At 39.8% G+C, this 20,191-nt stretch overlaps 1 protein-coding gene across 2 annotated transcripts in view; it reads left to right on the forward strand.

The window, feature by feature from the left end:
• Nucleotides 1-20,191, forward strand: part of dapk1 (death-associated protein kinase 1) — a 79,502-nt gene that overhangs the window by 1,331 nt on the left and 57,980 nt on the right. The window lies entirely within an intron of this gene.

Below are 20,191 nucleotides of genomic sequence, written 5' to 3' on the forward strand. Positions count from 1 at the left end.
TGCCTGTAAGTAATGTCCAGGACATGCATCCCCCCACTGTGTGAGTGCGTCTCTGATTAATGCAGTCCATAATGCATCCTTGTCAGTGATGAAGAGGTGAGCGTTTGTTACTGAAGCTGCCTGTTCCTGGAGATTTATCGCAGGACGGTATCATAGTGCATCTTTACTGGGAGAGGATTTACATCGCAGCTTGGCATGTGTCCACTTTATCAAATCTCTGTTTGGACAAAGGTGTATGCTGACAATGGGAGAAGAGGAGTTGAATATAGATTAAATAATTTGAGGGTTTTTTTTCCCCCCCCACTTCTTTGGATTCTGCAGAAAAGCTTCTTTAATGACAAAGCAGAGTGGTCGCATACAGGCTGAAGAGTGAGAAGGCTATCCTTGATTTGCTGTGCTGTCCTGCTGAATATGAAAGCACTGTGTTAAAACTGGTTTGTTTTCAGTTGAATGTTTGTTGCATTGATTAAAAGCTACATCATGCTCAGAGCTGCAACGATTAATCGATTAGTTGATCGACAGAAAATTAATCGCAAACTATTTTGGTAAGCGATTTTTAATCAGTTTTGAGTAATTTAAGAAAAAATGTTAAAATTCTCTGGTTCCAGCTTCTTAAATTTAGTATTTTCTGGCTTATTTAGTCCTCTATGATAGTAAACTGAATATTGTTGAGTTGTGGACTGTTGGTCAGGACAAAACAAGACATTTTAGGTTGCATCTTGGGCTTTGGGATCAACATTTTTCTCCATTTTCTGACATTTTATGGACCAAAAAACTACTCGATTAATCAAGAAAATAATCAACAGATTAATCGAAAATGAGAATAATCGTTAGTTGCAGCTGTAATCATAGTAAAGGTAGAAATAACACAAGCATGGATGAATTTACCCCCACTAGTGGGTCGCAGACGCCTGCTCAGATATCTGTCAGAAACAGGGAAATGGATCTCTGTGAGTTTCTGGTTTATCAAAGTGACACATGTACCTTGTGTTGGTAATAATCAACCAATTGTTTTCTGCTCTCTAAGGCCTATCAGGCGACACCGCTTCCCCCTTTTTTTAGAGCTCACCTTCCCTCGCTGTGGGGGAGAGCTGAAGTTGCTGTCGCTGCTTCGCTATGCTACTTTGGTAATGGAGACGATTGAGGAGCTTTGTCTAATGGGATTGAATTTCTGGCTGGAGGTAAAGACGCGGCTATGTGAGCGTGATAGTCTCATTTTGGTCGTCACTCCAGCACCGGGATCCATTATTCATTGTGGTTTTTGATTAAGATAGTAGAGATTTTAAATGGGGTTTTCTGCCATCATAATGTGATAATCATAAACTTTCCAACATTTGAAAATATGGTAAACATGTCAGTCATGTGAAGCAGGCGTCCAAGCAAGTTTTGACGGTGCTCCAAACAGTCTTGATAGAGTATTGCACATATCATTTTGGGGGGGATTTCATTTCTTTATGAAACATAAGCATTATATATGGCTTGGAGGGAGCTTAAGGCTACATGCATAATAGGGATAAAAGGATTTTTTTTATTATTTTGATAACAGATTAATCATGTCAGTCATTTTTCAAGCAAAAACTTCAAATATTCTCTGGTTCCAGCTGGTCAAATGTGAGGATTTGCAGCATTTCTCTGTTTTATGTCATCATAAATTGAATATCTGTTGTCTTCCTGACTGTTAGTTGAATAACACAAGACATTTGAAGACATCACTATTGACTCTGAGAAATTGTAACAGGCATTTCTCACTGTTTTCTGACATTTTAGATAAAACAAACATACTTAAGGTCATTGCTTTTGTCGCAGCCTCATTTACAAAAAAAATTTCCTCTAAATGTTTTTCATTGGCTTCGTCTCGGGTGAACTTTGGATTAAACAAAGTTAGCTTGTGTTGATAACAAGTGACTTTCTCTATTCATTGGCTAAATTACAGCAGCATGACCTGCACTATAATGCCTTGCACGCTTAAAAGACAGAGAGGCTTTTGATCTGACTGTACACCAGGCCTGACTCTGGCCCGGAATTGGATTGAGGCCTGTTTGGTTTGGCAAAATAGGAAAAATGAGAAATCACCCAAGCAGCGACTTTATCCTTTCACTGACACCGATGCCGCCTGCTTTGGCGTGCACGCATGATCGAACCGAAGCCCGGTGAAACCGAGCATCTAGTCATCATTACTGTATGTTCACAACGAGCGTGCAAGCAGTATAATGAGGAGGAGAGTGAGGAAGTAATATGCAGAGTTCATTTGATACAGTAGGAGGACATGTGAAGGGTGCAGGAGGCTCTCAAGTGTTCACATTATCCAAAATGATTGATTCATCCGACCGTAATTTAACTGGCTTATGACTTGGATCTGGTTTCTCAGGCTCGACAGTGCTTTGTGTGCATGTGGGGGGGAACTAGCAACATTTTTAGCAGCCCTGTAGATTTACAGAAGGAAACTCGGAGAACTGGAATTATCAGAGGTGCAAAACGAACCGCCATTCAGAGAAATGCTGGTGTCACAACAGGTTAGCCGTTGAGCCTCCTGGCAAGGCATCAAGTTGTTACTTGTGGAGCCGAATTGTAAAAAGTGTGATAATCCCAGGCAAATGCATCAGTGGTCAAATGCTCCCTTTTGAACTGTGTCCAAAAAAAAAATGGCCGTTAAGTCTCTATCTCGGCCGTGTTTCAAAGCGCTCCAGATAGAAAGTGCAGCTGCCGGTGTCCTCCGAAGCTTTTTCCGCTAATAAGGGAAGCTCTGACCGCATCTGCACTCAGCTGATCTCTAATTGCCTCACAGATTGCCTGAAAAATTGTCACTTTCTGCCTGCGGTCAGCGTGGAATCACTGAAGACATTATAGCTGCCGGCATCTAAAAGGATCTCCTGTTTGATACCTCCTGGTGCTGTGGTGTGTGTGACTATCATGACTGCAGTGATAAAAACACTATTAAGGCATAAAGTCTCTGTAGCTGGTAGATCAGGAATAATGACATATTGAAGGGAAGGCTTTTTATATAATCATTAGTTGCATCCCTTATATATTCACATATAACCAATTTCATACCAAAAAAACCAAGTGTTCAGTGTTTACCACAGAATCTTATTGTCATGATAAAACCATAAATTATGATTAAACCATAATTTGCAAACTAAAACCCACACTAATTAAATTCTAATGTAACCAGCTCCTGTTGTCTGGGGGATTGGGGGAATCTAGGACACTGTGCAGCCTTCACAATTAAGTTAATTTTTTAAAAAGCATCATGAAACGGATGAATAGATCGTACACAACCTGTATACCGTAATGTGTCGGAGATGCAATGTGCTCTGACCGTCAGAAGCATATATGGCCGGTGACGTCCATCCATCAGTGGTCAGAGAGAGCGTCTTGCACCGTGTCAGACAAGGTTATAGAGTTGATGTTGCTCCGCTCGTTTGAAGTCTCTGCCACCTCACCGGTGTGGTAAACTAGCTGGTGAGTCCTCTGATTAATTGGAGTTGTAGAGTAAATGGTTGGCAAACAGCCTTATGTTTGTCGGTAATTTTGCCGTCTACGGTACAGAACCCAAAATATTTCCACACACTGCTTCTCAGATGCTTCTGTGTCATGATTATTCGATTAGCACAGCTTTGCTCGCTGCTGTCCTTCTCCGTTTTCATTTATTAGCTTAAGTTTACTGGTAGGTCAGAGAGCGGTCAGGTCAAGCTGATGTGACTTTGTGAATTTTAATCTCTGCTGGATCAGATGGCAAACTACGCTTATAGACTGTAAATATTGAATTCAAACAGGTCATTACAGTTTGAATATTTAATTTTTGCCCACATTTGAATAAGACTTCAGATTTCAAATAAAAAGTGATAGTCCTAATAGAGCGTGTAAAGAAAATAAAAGTCTAACTGAAGGTTTTACAGAGTATTTTTCCATGGCTGTCATGGCTGAAGAGGAACCCCCGTCACGTCAGCAGCAGACGACACTGACTGGCTGATATCTGATCTTTCATACGTGGACAGTATCAGTCTAGGATATCAGCAGGCTTTTATGTTGGTCTAACAGTCGCATGCAGTCATTTAGGATCCCTCAGCCGTGTTTTTATTTAGCGAAACGGAGCAGCATCCAAGAAGACTGGTGGAGCAGAATTACTGGTGGGTCATGTGAGTTGAATTCAGAGTGTTTTTCTTGTTTTGTTTTCTTCAGTTTCATTTCTTCGGAGACCCACTGACTCAGCCACTTTTCGGCTGACTTGGAGAGAGGAAGAAGAACTAAGACATTAGCTGACTGTGGAATGCATTTGGTGTGTGTGTGTGTGCCCTTCATCTGGTCCACAGGGCAGTTTTAGACTTTGCATATTCTGCCTCTATCATTAGTCTGCATTAATCTGACCGCTGTGCGGCTCTCCACCAACTGGCGCTCCTTTTGTGTCTATGGTGTATGTGTGTGTCTGGGCGTGTGACTGCCATTCGTAGAGGAGGAGGGGAGGGTATAGGGATTCTGAAATGCAAATGAACTTAAAATGCATAAAACTGGGACAGCGTTTGGGTTATTCCTCTGCAAAAATCACCTCAAAGACAAAGTTCTATGAATACAAATTAGGATTACACGCAAGACATCCTCATCGGTTCCTGTATTAAATGGCCCTATAATTTAGAATCTCTTTCTCTTCCTCAAGAAACAGCTAATCTTTATGTAGATTATTAAAAATACATCTACAGAATGTTCAATACAGCAAACTGACATTTTTAACACACCAACACCAGCTAATGCCTTGCATACACTCCATGCAGACTGTACCCCAGCTACTGACCTAGATTTACCCCCCCCCCCCCTACCCTTGGTTGCATTATTGGGTGGAGGGGCTGTCTGGGTAGCAGGAGTGGCCTTGATGAGGCCTGCCACTCACCCGCACCAACCTCCCCACCCCCCTTCGACCCCTAGGAGCGGCAGCGCTGGTGGATAAATGCAACCATACCAGTTTTTAACAACAACACTGATCTCAGGGATTTGCCTTTTGAGTAAATTCTGGTACAGCGTTTATGTTACATGTTGATAAAAAGAAGAAAATGCAGATAAAGGACTGAATTATTCGTACTAGTTCTTATTGATCCCATGTTTAATTCAACGGTTGTCATTTGTAAGGCTTCTTACATTCTCATAAGTCGATGCTTATTTCGGTAAGAGCTCCTGCAATAGTGATTCATTCTGTACTTCTTCTGTATTAGGTTGCTGTCAGGCAAAATCCAGTGGCTCACAAAAGGTGATGAACTTCAAAGGTCACATATTATACTTCTTTTCAACAAGTTGATATAGGTCTCTGAGGTCCCCAGAACATGTCTTTGAAGTTTTTTGCTGAAAATACCACTGAGATTATACTTTTTTTTTCCTCACATAAGTTTTTATTGAGTTTTCACAAAGATTTAAACAGAACAGCACATCAACATTAACACAAGGAATAATACAATAAGATACATAAACAAATAAAAAGTATAAAAATAACAATGGAATGGAAATATTTCAATATGCATGCAAATGTATTTTATTTTATTATTTTAATTCAGTCGGTGTCATGTCTCATATAAATCTTCCATTTTTTCCAGTCCTTTTTTAAATCTATTCTCTTTGACTCTCAAAAGGTATATCGACTTTTCCATAATAAAAATGTCTTCCAGCCAGTGTTCCTGATTTGGAGTCAACGTCTGGTAACGGCTTTCTTTCTTGCTGCAAGTTAAACTTCAGCCAAGTAGAGAGATCTTCCTCTCATCACAGCATAATCAGTGTTCCCATCGAGATACATCACAGGACAGGTATTTGGGATGTCATATCCCAAAATATTTTTAACAACAACATTAACATTTTCCCAATACAGCGTTATCTTTGTACAATTCCAGAAAATATGCGAACGGTCAGCCTCCGTGCTCCCACACAGCACTTCAACAGTGTTGTTGTGCAGCAAGTTGGCTGCTTTTTATTTTGGGTGTTTAAATTCTTCCAGCAGAATTCCCTCCATACTAGTGATTTTGTAGATGCACATTGTGTCTCCCACATTTGATACCATTCTTCCTCTGTTATCTGTTAACTCTGCTTCCCATTTTGCTTTTATGTAGGCTAGAGCGTCAATCCCCCCCCACCCTTGCTTCCCCACAAAGCTTGGTAGAAAGCAGACATGACCTGAGGCCCCTTCTGTTTGTATGCATCCGCAATCACCCCAATCACATTATTTGAAGTTTCATCTGGTTCCAACCTTATCTCTTTTGTAAAGGAGTCTCATAAATTCAACATTTTCTGAAATGGTGCACATTCCCCTTATGCCTTTTTGCTCCCATTCTTTGAATACCGGATCATACACCCCTGGCTTAAACTTTGAGTCATATGCAAACCACATCAGTGTGCAAACCCCTTTCTTTAATTTATAGTTTTTCTACTATAACATTCCATATTTGTAGCTGGATGCAACTATAACATGTCTCAAAGCCCCTATCAAATATTGAGATTATGCATTCTAGCATGCCTCTATGCCCCTCGGTTACAGTCCTGTACTTGATGGGCTGTTTCTGTGGCTATGCAAATGATCTGCTCTTCCCCAATGCCCCACTCTGGAACTGGTTGTGGTTTTCCGGCCGTGATACAATGCGAGATTATATGACCGCAACAGGAGAGATCGAGGGCCGTTGACAGTATTCATATTCATACTGGAACTGCAACGGAGCTGCAGTAGCATCACTAATAATAGTATTACAGTAACTCTAAGTGTATCTGTGGATCAGCATGGGCGTATTAGCCTCGGCTTGACTTTACACATACTGTGCCCAGCGGACCACAACAGCTTTATGGTCTGAGCGAGTTAGCTGCTTGGTGCTAATCCAAGTTACACAACGTTGCCAAGCAAAGGAATTCCTGAAGTTTGATCATTTCTTTTTTCACACGTGTATCGTTACCTTCATGGCATGTCTATCAAATACGTTTACATAACGTTAGAACAGCAACACACACACATACCAGCAAGGATCACGGAGCAGAACGGGCTTTCGTGTAATAACAAAACTGCAGTATAAAGTTCCAGCAGTCGTTGTGGGGACATTTCCATCAGAAATAAAGTGAATCCAATGGGTCTTCACTTCCTCAGATGATGGGAGGACATAAAGACTGTCCTGTTGATTCAGTAGATTTTCAGCGAGAGGGGACCGTCCGCCTGCTGAAGGGCTGGGGGGCTCAACATTGTTCAACAGATCCCTTTATGATGTCATAAAGGGAGACAAATTTAAACAGTGTTTTTGCACACACATTTACTGAAAGATCGAGCAGGAGAAAAAGAGAGAGTATGGTCTTTTCTCATAGTTTGGGCGTCTCTACACACACCAGGGGACAGATATTTATGTTGAAAAGACATGGGGAAAAGTGCATTTTGCATCATATGTGACCTTTAAATTTTTGCCTTAATGCATTTGAAATTATAAGCCACGATTGGTAATAGCCGCTGTGGGTGGACGGACAGAGAAAGACCAGAGCTCAAACTTCTTCAACAGAGAAGTCCAGTGAACAAAGACGTCCTTGAACACCCACACAGTTTGATTGACACATGATCTCTGGAAGGTGCAGTGCAAAAACACCACGCAAAGAGCATTCACAAGCAAAGATGTCAGCATTTTTTCCACCCATTTTTCTCTTCACTTTCTATTACCGAAAGCCTTATCTGCACTGTCTGTGCTGCAAGAAGACTTTATTTAGTGTAAACTGCAGCGATCGGAGTCTTCTTGTAAATGAAAACACAACTGTTAATCACACAGGGACATAAAATGAATAAAAAAATGTTCCAACCTTCTGCACCTTTCCAAAAAATCTGAGTATTTTTCACTGAAAATTGTTTAAAAGTGAAAGATAAACGGGGTCAAGAGGTTAAACAAAGACTTTTCCATGTGGAATGACGCTATAGATAAAGACTGTGATGGGTAACATCCTTCTCACCGGTTGCCACCGTCCTGTGTGTATTTACATTTCAGTCATTTAACTGACACACTTATCTATAACACTGAGTCTGAGCCTGTCTGTTGCCAACATTATCTAGCAGTAGTAAGGAGTGAATGAGTCAGAGAGGCAGGATAATATTCCTGTGACCTCAGGATCAGCATGAACAGTAAAAGAGAAGTGCTTGAAAAAGATAAATAAGAAAAGTAAGAGCTAAAGACTGTAAGGGGGTTGTTTTGCTTGACAGTTGGTGGAGAAGTGATTTATTCAATGGTGCAAGTTTAGTGTAATTTGGTCAGTTTTTCTTTCTTTTCTTGTTCTCCGTCATTGTCTCGAAGGCCAGTCTGTCCATCTTTGTCTTAAGCCTCGAGATCGTTCCAGTCAGAAATTGAAATCTGACTCATAAGGAATGTCCTCGAGGAGCGTAATGATTTATTTTCAATTAATCTCTGCAGTCAATGGAGGGTAATTGGATCCCTGCCAACTATGTTAACGGGTAAATGGCAGGGGTGTCACGCTCTGCGGTGTGTGTATACAGTATGTGTGTGTGTATGTGTGTGTGTGTGTGTCGGGGGTGGAGGGTGAGCTACAGCCCTTTGTGGTCAATTAGGAGTCGACTGCAACCAGTCAAGCGTGGAAACCGAATGGCTGTGATTGTCAGGAAAAGACAACTTTCCACTTTTCTGTCTTTTCATCCACCCTGTGTTGCTTTTGCACTCTCGCTAATACTCATCCATGAGATTCTTATCCCCTGCTGTTAACAATTATAAATAACTATACTGAGCCTACTGTACCTTTTACATGGAGCCTTTTATTCCACTAACAGTATTAAGTGTAATAGCCCAGAAGAGTAGAAATCAGAACAGTTGATCAAAATAAACACTCTGTTAGAAAGGGCTTGTGTTAACATTTTATATCACATGTTAGAAAAGTTTATTATATAACACTCCTTCCAATATGTTCTTTTTTTGGAATATCTGTTCTTTTATCATACATACTCGCCCACTGAAGTCACTCGATATCAGACTATACATACTGTACTTGCAAACATGAAGCACCGTTCATTTCAATTAATTGCTTGTGACATGTCTTTTAAAATGAATTAGTATTCTTATGATTTCTTTGTTGATTGGAATTTAAAATACTGGATCAACCTGCTGGGAATTCAGTGTTTCCTTTGGGATTTTTTTCACGGTGGGTGATAGGCCCCTCAAAACTACTAGTTTTGTCACAGGGCGGTGTGTCACGGATATGGATATATGGTGTCAACAGTGTTGTCATAGATGCGTGTAGTAAGGCGGTCGTCCTTATTGGTGTATTTCTCTAAACAAGTGCACATAAATTACAACACATACATAAACGTAGGCCTCACTGATGATAGATGGACCAGTCAGTCTCTGTCTTACTAACAAATCTCGATTCTCACACAGTCTTTATCGTCATTAATATAGATCAGTGTTTGTAATATAACAAATAACAAAACACACTTATGGGGAATTAATTAGGTCAAACACGAAGCCACATCAAGATAAGGGTTTGACTTGTAGATGAATCAGTCAGATGAATGATGAATCAGCATTTTGTGTTTCCTGAACACTGAAACTGTCTGTCAATCAAACAGTTACTGAAGTCAACAACCTTCTAACAGCTCAAGTAAACATCATGTTGATAGACTTGTTGTGTAGTGTCAGTACCTGTATTGAAAGATCTGAAAGTCCTTTTACAGCAGGTTTTAATCTTGTGCTTTGTGTTTTGTTTGTTGGGATGTCCTTTAGTTTACATTTGGATAACAGATTGTGCCTTTTAAAAATATTTACAGAACAGTAATTCATCTAGAAACAGGTGTAAGTCAGACTGAAAATGTAAAAAGCCTTCCTCCTCTGGAGTCTGAGTGAGCATGAAGCAGAACTAACTTGTGTGGTGTTAATAACTGTAATTGTGGACAAACAACACACAGCAGGAATGCATAAGCAGTCAAACTATCCAAACTATCAAGCTACAGTAACATTACTGTAAAGTAAAGCAGCCACGCTGGATAAACCAGATGGTTAAAACAACAAAATGTCCATTTTAAAAACTTTTAACTCCCCTGAAGAGTTTTTGTTAGCTGTTTACTTTGTTGTATTTTGTCTAACAGATTATTATTTGATGCTGCACATGTCATAAATATATATATATATATATATATATATATATATATATATATATATATATATATATATATCCTCTGAACTCTGATTCGTCTGTCTCATGAAAGTGACTTCAGTCTGCCTGCTAGCTTCAGCATGGAGGGTTTGTTTGTTTTGAAACCCGTGCAGCACGAGTAGGCGGTGGTTTGTTGGTCTGTGTCAATAGTAACAACCGTTTCCATGTCTCAAACAGTCTATGGTCTCCGTTTTCAAAATAAAACGAGCGCTCCTAGATACTACAACAGAAACTGGTAGGGAGCCAGTCTGAGCTAGCAGCTGTAAAGTCATGGAAAGTTTGCATAAATGCTATTTCTGAATTTGAGAGCTGGCTAAACAGAGTGTGTTTATCCACCACTACGGCCCTGATACTCCTTATACAGTCTATGCAACACACATTTGAACACAGGTGAGCCTATCGTGCTCCCGCTATCCTGCTAGTATAAGTTTCATTTGTTTTTGTTTCTTTCAGGCGAGGCGGGCCGCCCCTCCAAGGCTTTAGTAGGAGGAACACTGTCAATTCAAAAGGACCTTCATTTAAACATCCAGTCTTTCTCTTTAAAAAAATCCTCTGATGCTTTTTGTGTTACTAATAGCAACAACAGCTTGTTTGTGTGGAATAAACAGAAGAACATTTGAGTAGTTAGTATTATCAGTGATGTGTCATAAAAATAAATAGATACAAAATCTAAAATGAAAATAATAGAGGCAACAGCTGGAGGAGCAGAGCTGTGTCTGCCTGCAGGATAGCAGATGTTTACAGTATGTGTGCTTGCATGTATACATACGTCAGAAAATCCATGTTTGTTATGGGATGTTGAAGACAAAATATCAGAGCTGTGGTCATCTGTCAGCAGCGTGAGAGCTACAGAAAATTGTCACTGAGAACATGCAGGCAGTCAGTCAGTCACGTTCTGTTTACTACGTCCTTTCTTGGTAAATTATTAAAAAGTGCAAGTGAATTTTTGTACTCACTTTACTCCATTGCTTTGTTAAAGACATTGCACATTAAACATTTGTTAAAATATGCCTTTTTCTTACCCCTTAAAGGCCTGTTGCTACCTCCATCATCTCTGATAAATGAAATGTTCTTAGTGTTTTTAATGTAAGTCTACAAAAGGATCAAAAATGGTTGTTGAAAAATCTTCAGAGGACTGAAAGTATGACTACTGTAAGTGAAGTTATATTAGATAAAAGCAGTTTTTGTTTCACGTTATACTGAAGGAGCCACACTTGGACCAACAGTTAGTGGTATTTCTGGGATATACATTCAAATATCAAGTAAAAGTTTATACCTTTCATTTTTCAGTCTAGAGAAAATATAAACTAGCGAGGGGAATTTTTAAGCACCTACTTGTTTTAAGTGCAAGTGTCCTCCTGGGCTAGATCAGAAACACTACTCAAACTGAAATTGGTGACTTGGAATAGCCTTTGGTGGAGAGAGTGCCTCTCAGATGAGCCCCGCATCTGCCCAAGCATCTGTCCTAAGCGAGGATTTGTTTTCTCGGTGGAAGGAGAGAGAGCCCGCCTGTACTGAAGTAAAGGCAGTTGGCCAGAGGTTAACTGAGCGAGCTTACCGCCTGAGAGCCTGCTGAGTGAGTTTTATCTCTTTCCTGTCCTGTCTTTTGCACTCTCTTTCTCACACTTATTTTAGATTCTGTAGTCAGTTTCATTAGTCTTGTTTAAATGTCAGTAACGTTAAATTGTATTCTCATGCCAAATAAACAGACATACAGATAAAAACTTGGGAATTAGGGAAAAACAAGTCCCATTAATCTGCAGATATATTCCTAGCAAACTTTTTGCATCGCTTGTTTCTAGGTGGATTTTTGTTGTCATTCTGAGTTGCCTTGACTGTATTCACGCTCCCTCGGTCTGTTATGTTTGGTTTCCTAGAAGATCCTTTCCTCAAAGATCAACCTTTTGTGTTCTCTGCTGTGTTTTTTTTCTGCTTTGAGATAATGAAAAGAATCGACAACAGCTTTGAAAAGCGGGGTCGGTTTAATTAATGTCAACAAGGTCAGACCGGAGGCGAGGAAATGCAGTTCTGTTAATCCCATGGTCATTACGACGTATCATTAAGCGCAGTTGAATTTCATCTCCTGCCAACTCGTCGTTTTTAGAGATCGGCTCATAACAACAGGGTCACATCAGCATCTTGGCAAAACCTACAAAAGCAGTCTGTGTGCTTCCTGATTTTTCCCTGAGTCATGACGGAGTTACTCACCACGAAACCTGCTGAATGTCAGTTTCACCAGACATATAGGGGCCATGTTTTAAAGACCAAGCACAAAATAAAACAGGAGACGATAGACGGGCCAGCCGAAGCACCGGCAGTCCCCCCTTTTCACCTCCTGCCACCAGCTCCTTGGTTGTCAGAACAACAGTCTTGCACTTCTCTCGTTTTGTATGCAGAGCCTGATATCAAGTTGGCTTCTGCGTTTGTCTCTGACTTTCTCTGTCCTCCCGTTTTAACTAACGAGCTTATTAGGACAGCAGGCAGGTACACCGAAGCCTCTTCTTATTCTGAAGTGCCATTTGAGAAATGCCAACATGACATATCATGTTTACATCGATCACGTCCACGACCTGTCGCTCACAATCAGCTGTCCGTATAAACATTTAATCAGCCTGTACGCGACAACTCCGTGCTCTGCGACCTCGCTGCTCTTTCTTTTGATATGTGTTCATATTCATCAAACGCTGCGAACGTCAGGCTCTGCATGCCAGGGAGGGTTGTGAGCTTAGGGACCGTCTGTGTCCAGTTTGCTCAGATTTGTTCCAGGGCATCACATGAGCAGAGCTACACTGCCAAAGCAAAAGCATATTGTTGCAATATTGATGCGAGTGTCCTGACTGAACCGTCAGTCGCTTACCATCAAATGTCTGAGCTGGTTGTGATATTTTTAACTTATTCTTACTCAGATTGTCTTTGATTTAAATGCAGATTTCGTCAGTTTAGTGATACCAAGTACTGACATGGTGATAAATAAGTCAAATACCTGATCTGGTGGTTTGGATTGATACATCTCCAGTTTTGTTACTGGTCTCAAACTCTGGTATAATATCAAAATCAGTATGATATCTGTCTGGACATTGGCCATTTAGTGTTGTCCAAATATGAGAAAAGGTAACAATATGATTTTACTCAATGGTACCAATTTGCTGTAACGTGTGTTTCAATTAGAGACAATTACCAAGTCCTAGTCATTTATGGTTGGATTGTTTTGACATGGTATTGGTCATATATTGGTCACTGAATATTTGCATATATTATTAACTATTGTAAGCCTCAAAATCACAACCATAGAGGAGCACTGAGAGCTTCATACTTCATCAACTAATCCCATTGTTTCACATTGAATGTTTTCATCAGGCTTTGCCAATTATCTCTGCACCAAGAATTAATTCTCTCAGACAACTGTCAGAGGAGGTGACATAGTTGTCCAGATCAGTCTTTCTACCACCAACACAGAGATCCTTAGAGCGTACCAGGACGATTGTATTTATGCACGTATACTGGTAAAGAATGTCTTTTAATGACTATAATAACAGTTTGGCTGTTGGAATCCGTTCAGGAGCTCCGGACAGTGAAAATGTTTGGGAGCCATGGCGACTGTAGATCATAACAAGTCTGAAGATGGTAAAGAAAACCTTTCACCTCTCCTTACCTCTACGCACAATGTATCCATTGTCTGTGCTGCCTTAAAACCCCGAAGCTGGGGGAGGTGAATGACATTCTTCTGACACGTTGAATGGCTTTTCACTGTGGCTACTAGACAAGCGCAAACACAAGCCTGCCTCTCATTCTGCTTTCTGTCAGGAATCTGTCCGTCAGTGCTGTCGCTTATAGTTTTTAAAACTGCAACTGTGTCTGAATGTGACTCCTCCCTCCCGAGTTCACGTTTGGCTGCCAGAGTGTAAAACAGCTGTGTGTTGGGAAAAAAAAGTCCATACACCTGCAGACAAGTGAGAAAAAAGTCACAGTCACACATAATTGCATTATTTTTGACTGAGCTATTTAAACGTTTCATGTAGATATTATAAAAATCTGTTGTTTAGCTTTGGACTGATTATTTCATCTGTCAACCTGATCAGTTCAGTAGCTAGGCTAAGCGTTAGTTTGTTGACTACCTGGTTTCACCAGTGAGAGTTTGCTACGCTTTGTTGCTTCTTGTCCCCCTTTCTTTTTTTCTCATTTCCTTAGCTCTCTACTGTCAAACAAAGGCAAAAAATGCCCCAAAAATACTATATACATTGAGCTAGGGTGAGGCAATATGGGAAACCATTTTGCCTTTTTTTTTTTTTTTTAATTCAGATTTTATTTTGAAAATCCCAATGAAATGCACAAGCTGCAAACCAAATGTCAATTTTGATAAAGTTTTTTTGGGACAGTGTGCATCATGTGATCTTGCAATACCGAGGGTGGCCACTATGCCATAAAAATGACTCTATTGGAACATCCTGACAAAAAATCATATCTGTACGCAATCACACACACACACACACACACTCTTTTAACACCAACCCAGGATTATCTACCACACTCTTCCTTCCTCTGCTTAGTCTCTGAATCCTGTTGCCATGGTTACCCTTCCGCTATACACAATGGCATGGCTGTTGCATAATGTTTTTCTGCCGGTGCAGTTTGTGGCCCACACTAAAGATGGGTAGGCAGGGAGCACTCTGAGCCGCCCTCCCACACTTCGCTCCATGCTAATGAAAAGCTTGGCCTCCACGGGGAGTTCTCACACTGAATCATATCGGACAGCGGAGAGGCAGCATCCTTTCTGCTTCTCCGTCAGCAGTTGACCTGCAGAGACGGTGGCATTTAGGGTTCGGTGGTCTGGCCCGAATGTGGTCGGAAGCGACTGGGAAGAGATGAGTAGATTAAAACTGATGTGAAAGGCGCATGAAACCAATGAAAACCTTCTTCTCCATCGGCCACACTAAAGGCCTCTGACTGAACTGTTCGAGTTATGTGTCTTTGCAGTTCATTAATCCATTAAAGAAGGCATTTTATGTTGCATATGTGTTGTTTTGAACTCTGTTGCCTTGTGGGATGTTTGTGGCCATTAGCCATCATTGTTGAGTTTGGTTCAGACGTTGGACAAATTTTGAAGTTTTCATTTAGGAAGATACCTCAGTAGGTGACATTTTACAATATATTAAGAAAAAACTGCTTGAAAATATATTAGAACTAGTATAAAATGATTCATAATGTGTAAGAGTAAAGTAGCCAAAAACCTTTAGCAGTAATATTTAGTATCTATCAGCAGAAGAATGACAGCTTAATGGTTTAACTGGATTTTGACAACATGTAGTGTGGAATACATTGGGCCTGCAATTAACAATTATTTTCATTATTGCTTAATCTGGCAATTATTCATTTGGTCTATAAAAACAGAACAGAATATGTCCAGTTTACAATCACATACTGTAAACAAAGAAAAGCAGCTTGAACTTATGTTGGACATTTTTGCTAAAAAAAAAAAAAAAAAAAAATCAGTTGATCAACTAAAGGCCTACTTTTCAGAGCAGAGAATGGAAACGTCACAAGGTTCGGGCAAGTAGTACCGTTTGTAATTTGTCTGCAGTATGTGGCTACTGTTCTGATTTTTATCTTCTTTGTCATTTATACTTATCACTTCCTCCACTACATAAACAGCCAACAAGTGTCAAGAGAATAGAGGAAGTAGAGGAAGTGCTCAGAGATGTATCATCTCTAGTTTTGCTGCCAGAGGAACAGACTGATGAGGTGAATCTGGACACTGAATCTGCCAAAGGACGGTTCGCAGCGTACTGAGACTTTATTCATCCCTCATGAGCCAAAGACAATTCAATTAACTAGAGAAGCAGGACTGTAATTGCAGTGACCAGGCACATTTAAAGCGACACCTCACACAAAAATAAAGATTGTTAGTTCCCTTCCTTTCATGTGGCATGACCCAGATTCTCAATGGAGTATATTGTTGGAAAAAGAAAAAGTCTTGTGGTTGTTCAATTGGGATGGAAAGAATTCAGATGAAAACAAAGAAGGAACCAGATATCAGAACTAAAAGCCATTGCAAAGATTTTCATGAGGAATTGTTAGGTTCAACAGAATAACTGGTAAAATATGACGCACACAGAAGCTGAGCCATTTCCCACTTTCACACACTGCTCTCTTTCTTTCACTCTCACTTTGTTTTTGCTCTCTTAAGTGCCAAGCAATTTGGCAGCAAAACAGCAAAGATGATTTTTATCCCCATGAAATATTAATCTCTGATTTTGAAAAGCAAAACCCACCATTGCACATCCAAGGTTTATCAGTAAGCATTTGTTCTTTTCATGTTATCCAAAACACTTGGCAGAAGGATGTAACGGTACACAAAATTCACAATTTGGTACAATTTCAGTACAGCAGAAAAAAAATAATAAAAATAAAGGTAGAAAATAACATTTTGGTCTTTTATTTTGAAAAATGTAAACATCCAACAATGGCTCATTAGCCAAAACTATTACTGAAACAGCTTAATTGTGCTGCGGTGGAAAAAGGAAAACAACCTTTCTGTTTCCTGCAGTGGGTCAGGACACCTGCTGACAACAGATTTATGGTTTAACTGTTTATAAAGCAGTTTAAACTAGCTCCACCTCCAACAGCTACAACAATAAAATGCTGCTTACACTTCAGTATTAATAATCTAATGATGTAATTTATTACTAGAAGAGTGCAGATATCTCTCACGTGTGTCTGGGGGCATGTAGGTGTTCAAGCTCCTGCTGCAACGCCACCACAACTGCCAGATGCAACCAGCGGAGATTTATTTTTTATTTTATTTATTAAGTATTTTAGTATAGTATAGCGTAAGTTTTCTTATAAAGACGTATGCAAAGTTTTTAATAAAGTGTTTTGTATAGTATAGCCTCAGTTTTCTTTAAGATGCATAGAATAGTGTAATGGTATTGTAACCGAATATCCCTGGTTCATTTAACTCTATAGCAAACGTGACAGTTCAGGACGAACACGCCTACCGTTACGGCCCTACTCGGCAGTCCTGTTCAAACCTCAAGTTCATCACCACGTCCATAAAAGCTGACGGATGCTGTGTTTTTCCTATGACAGTTTGGCAGATGAGTTTGACTGTGATGCTTCTTCTCTAAGTATGGAAACACTTAAGAGTCACGGTCATACCCTGCAAGGTGAAAAGGCAGAACGCCAATGGACCGCTAATGGAGTAGCTGGCTTCGGTTTCTCAGTGCTAATGAAAGGGGATTGTATTTATACATTTCAGTGTGTTTTAATGAACATTCATTAGTGTTTCACTTTCTCAGTGCAAGGTTTTTCTGCCAGTTTTTTTAAGTTGGAGTATATTTGATATTTTTAACATAGTTCTGGATGTGTAAAAACCTTGCAACAACATTTCATTTCTTCATAACATTTTTACTGTTTTCTATGCTCTCTGTCTTTTCCCAATAAGCAGCAGTGAGGTTGCTAATTTTCTTTTCTATTTTAACCACACACACTGAGACTAGCTGCTGTTCTGCAAACTTAGTTAGAGTGAACACATTCAAGCACTTTATCCTGATCAGCAGATTCACAAACAGGCCTTACTGGGAATCTAAATGGAAAAAATATTATATCTTAATAAAGTAACATATTAACAGTCCTAGAGCGAAAATTACAACAGTGTGGTTCAAAATCTCCGCCATGATTCCATCACCCTCAGACATCTTTGTCAGACCGCAAGGCATGCTGGGTAATGTAGGTCCTCCTCTCTACACCAGAACACTGACAAAAAGTTGAAACTGGAAAAAAAACTGACAACGTAATTTTAAAAAAAACCCTGTCACTGAAAAAAGACGTGAAGAAAAAAATCTGAAGATTGATATTGAAAAACATGATGCAAAAAATATCAAAATAAAATAAGATTGTAATTTTTTTTTAATGGCTGTGTTTTATTTTTCAATGGAACTTTTTTCAATACAAGTGTTTGAATGTCAGTGTTTCCTTTTTCAGTTCAGGTTTTATTTTTTATATTTCATTTATATTATATCTGGTTCCAAATTTTATTTTCAGTGCCAAAATATAACCGTGGCTGTCCCTTCTGGTCCCATAATACTGATATTAATGCTTGAGAGTTTAAATAATCCAATAATACTATATATACAGTGTATTCCACTCACTTAGCCAGGGGTTACTGTGTGACGATTTGGTTTGTATAGAGATGTCAAGCCTGCCACTCGTTACCACCAGGCTGACATGGTGATGACTGATCCCATCAGCCAATCATCGGGCTGCATAAAAGCTGCTTTGTCACAAAGCTGCCGGGGATGGAGACTCATGCCAGAACACAGTGCCTCACTTTTATCAGATGGCTTGTGATAGCCAACCTGAAATGTAGACCTGTATTTAATGACATCAAATCCCTTTCACTGCACCATCTCTAGAAAGTATGTCAGTCCATAGAGCGGATTTAATAGGCAGATGTGAGGCAGCAGTGTAGATTAGGTATTTGCTGAGGTTATCGCAGGGATAACACTCAGTGTACACCGGGATGCAAAAAATGGCATCGCTAGCTAAAGACAATTGAGCAGATGCTAATAATAGTATAATAAATAAATAATAATCTAATACTATTTTATTACTATTGGTGGTAGATCTTCAAAAACACTTGAGAAACATAAAATTTACTTTGCTCTTGTGCCTTTATTCATTGTCTGGTACGCTTGTTACTAGGCAGCATTAACCAAAATGAACAAAATACAAAAAAATGGAACAAAGCAAGCTTCCTCTGCGGTTCACGCCAAAGGAAACCAAAGTGTCGGTGAGATCACACCCATTGTGTTTCCCCGCGTGTGTGTGTCATCCTTCATCAGTCCGTATGCATCAGTATCAGATCTGACAGGGACTTGTGTGCGTGGTGAGCGCCTTCCTGAAGCTCCGCTAGCCCGCCTGCTATTGTACTTAACACGTTTCAGCTTTTCAGCACCCTCTCCTATTTCACAGTAGTAGTACACAGTGCCGATCAATAGCTGGCTCACAGTAGTGGAAGGAGATGATATGCCAAGTAGAACTGGCCAGTGCAGCACAAAGACAAAGACAATGTTTCCTATTCTTGAAAGTTACATCAGTTTAGGAATCGTGTTGTGTTATTTTGATGATTGTTGAAGTCTTTAAGGGAAAATGTTCTACTTGTTTTGTTTAATATTGTTAATTGAATATCGTTGAGTTATGGATGTCAGGTCTCTGGTATCTTGTGGTTGTCATTTTTCACTATTTTGTCACATTGTATAGACTAAATTGATTAATAAACAGAATAATCTTTCATGAAAATAATGATTAGAACAAAAGGAAGGATGCTATTATAAGGATAACAAGGTCATGCAGTGGATTTGCTCAATATACTGGAGGCTCAGTAGTTGTTGTGACAACAGGCTGAAGTTAAACCCATCACTAATAGAAGCATAGATAAATTGAAAGGGAAAGGTGATGGGTCAGATACTGCTCTGCTTGAAACATGTGTTTAATGCCATCATCTTTACATGTATGTATATATAGCGCAGTGTTAATAACATGTTGCACTGTGCTGACAACCTGTTGCTAGTAGGGCTTTTTTTATTCTCTTATCCTTTGTTGTGTTTGATGGGTGTAAGGATGTCATGGAACACAATGCATTATACCCCCGTGACCGTAGGCTCTATAGAAAAGACTGTAATGTATAGATGGATTATGGCAGGATTGAGGCCAAAGATTAGAGGGATGAATATCTCACTTTCCTTTTCCAGCCCGTTGTCCTTGTAGGAATTATTTTGATATTCGATTTTTTTTTTTTTTTTTGCAGTAAATGATTTACATTTAATACCGTCCAGACCCGGCATAAGCCCGGTCTTAGAGAAAGGCTTGGTCATGCACTGTCTGGCTGGAAGAAAAAAAAAAACGCTTCTATTGGTAAAACACCAGGGTTTATTTTCTGCATTTGATGCATAATCCTCGCCACTGAGATTTTTAGAGCCAGCAGGAGCACATGCTGAAATCTTCTCTCCAGCCGGGCAAAATAGAGATTCTCCAAGCAGGTGTG

This window comes from Thunnus thynnus, chromosome 2, assembly GCF_963924715.1.
Source record: "Thunnus thynnus chromosome 2, fThuThy2.1, whole genome shotgun sequence".
Classification (NCBI taxonomy): domain Eukaryota; kingdom Metazoa; phylum Chordata; class Actinopteri; order Scombriformes; family Scombridae; genus Thunnus; species Thunnus thynnus.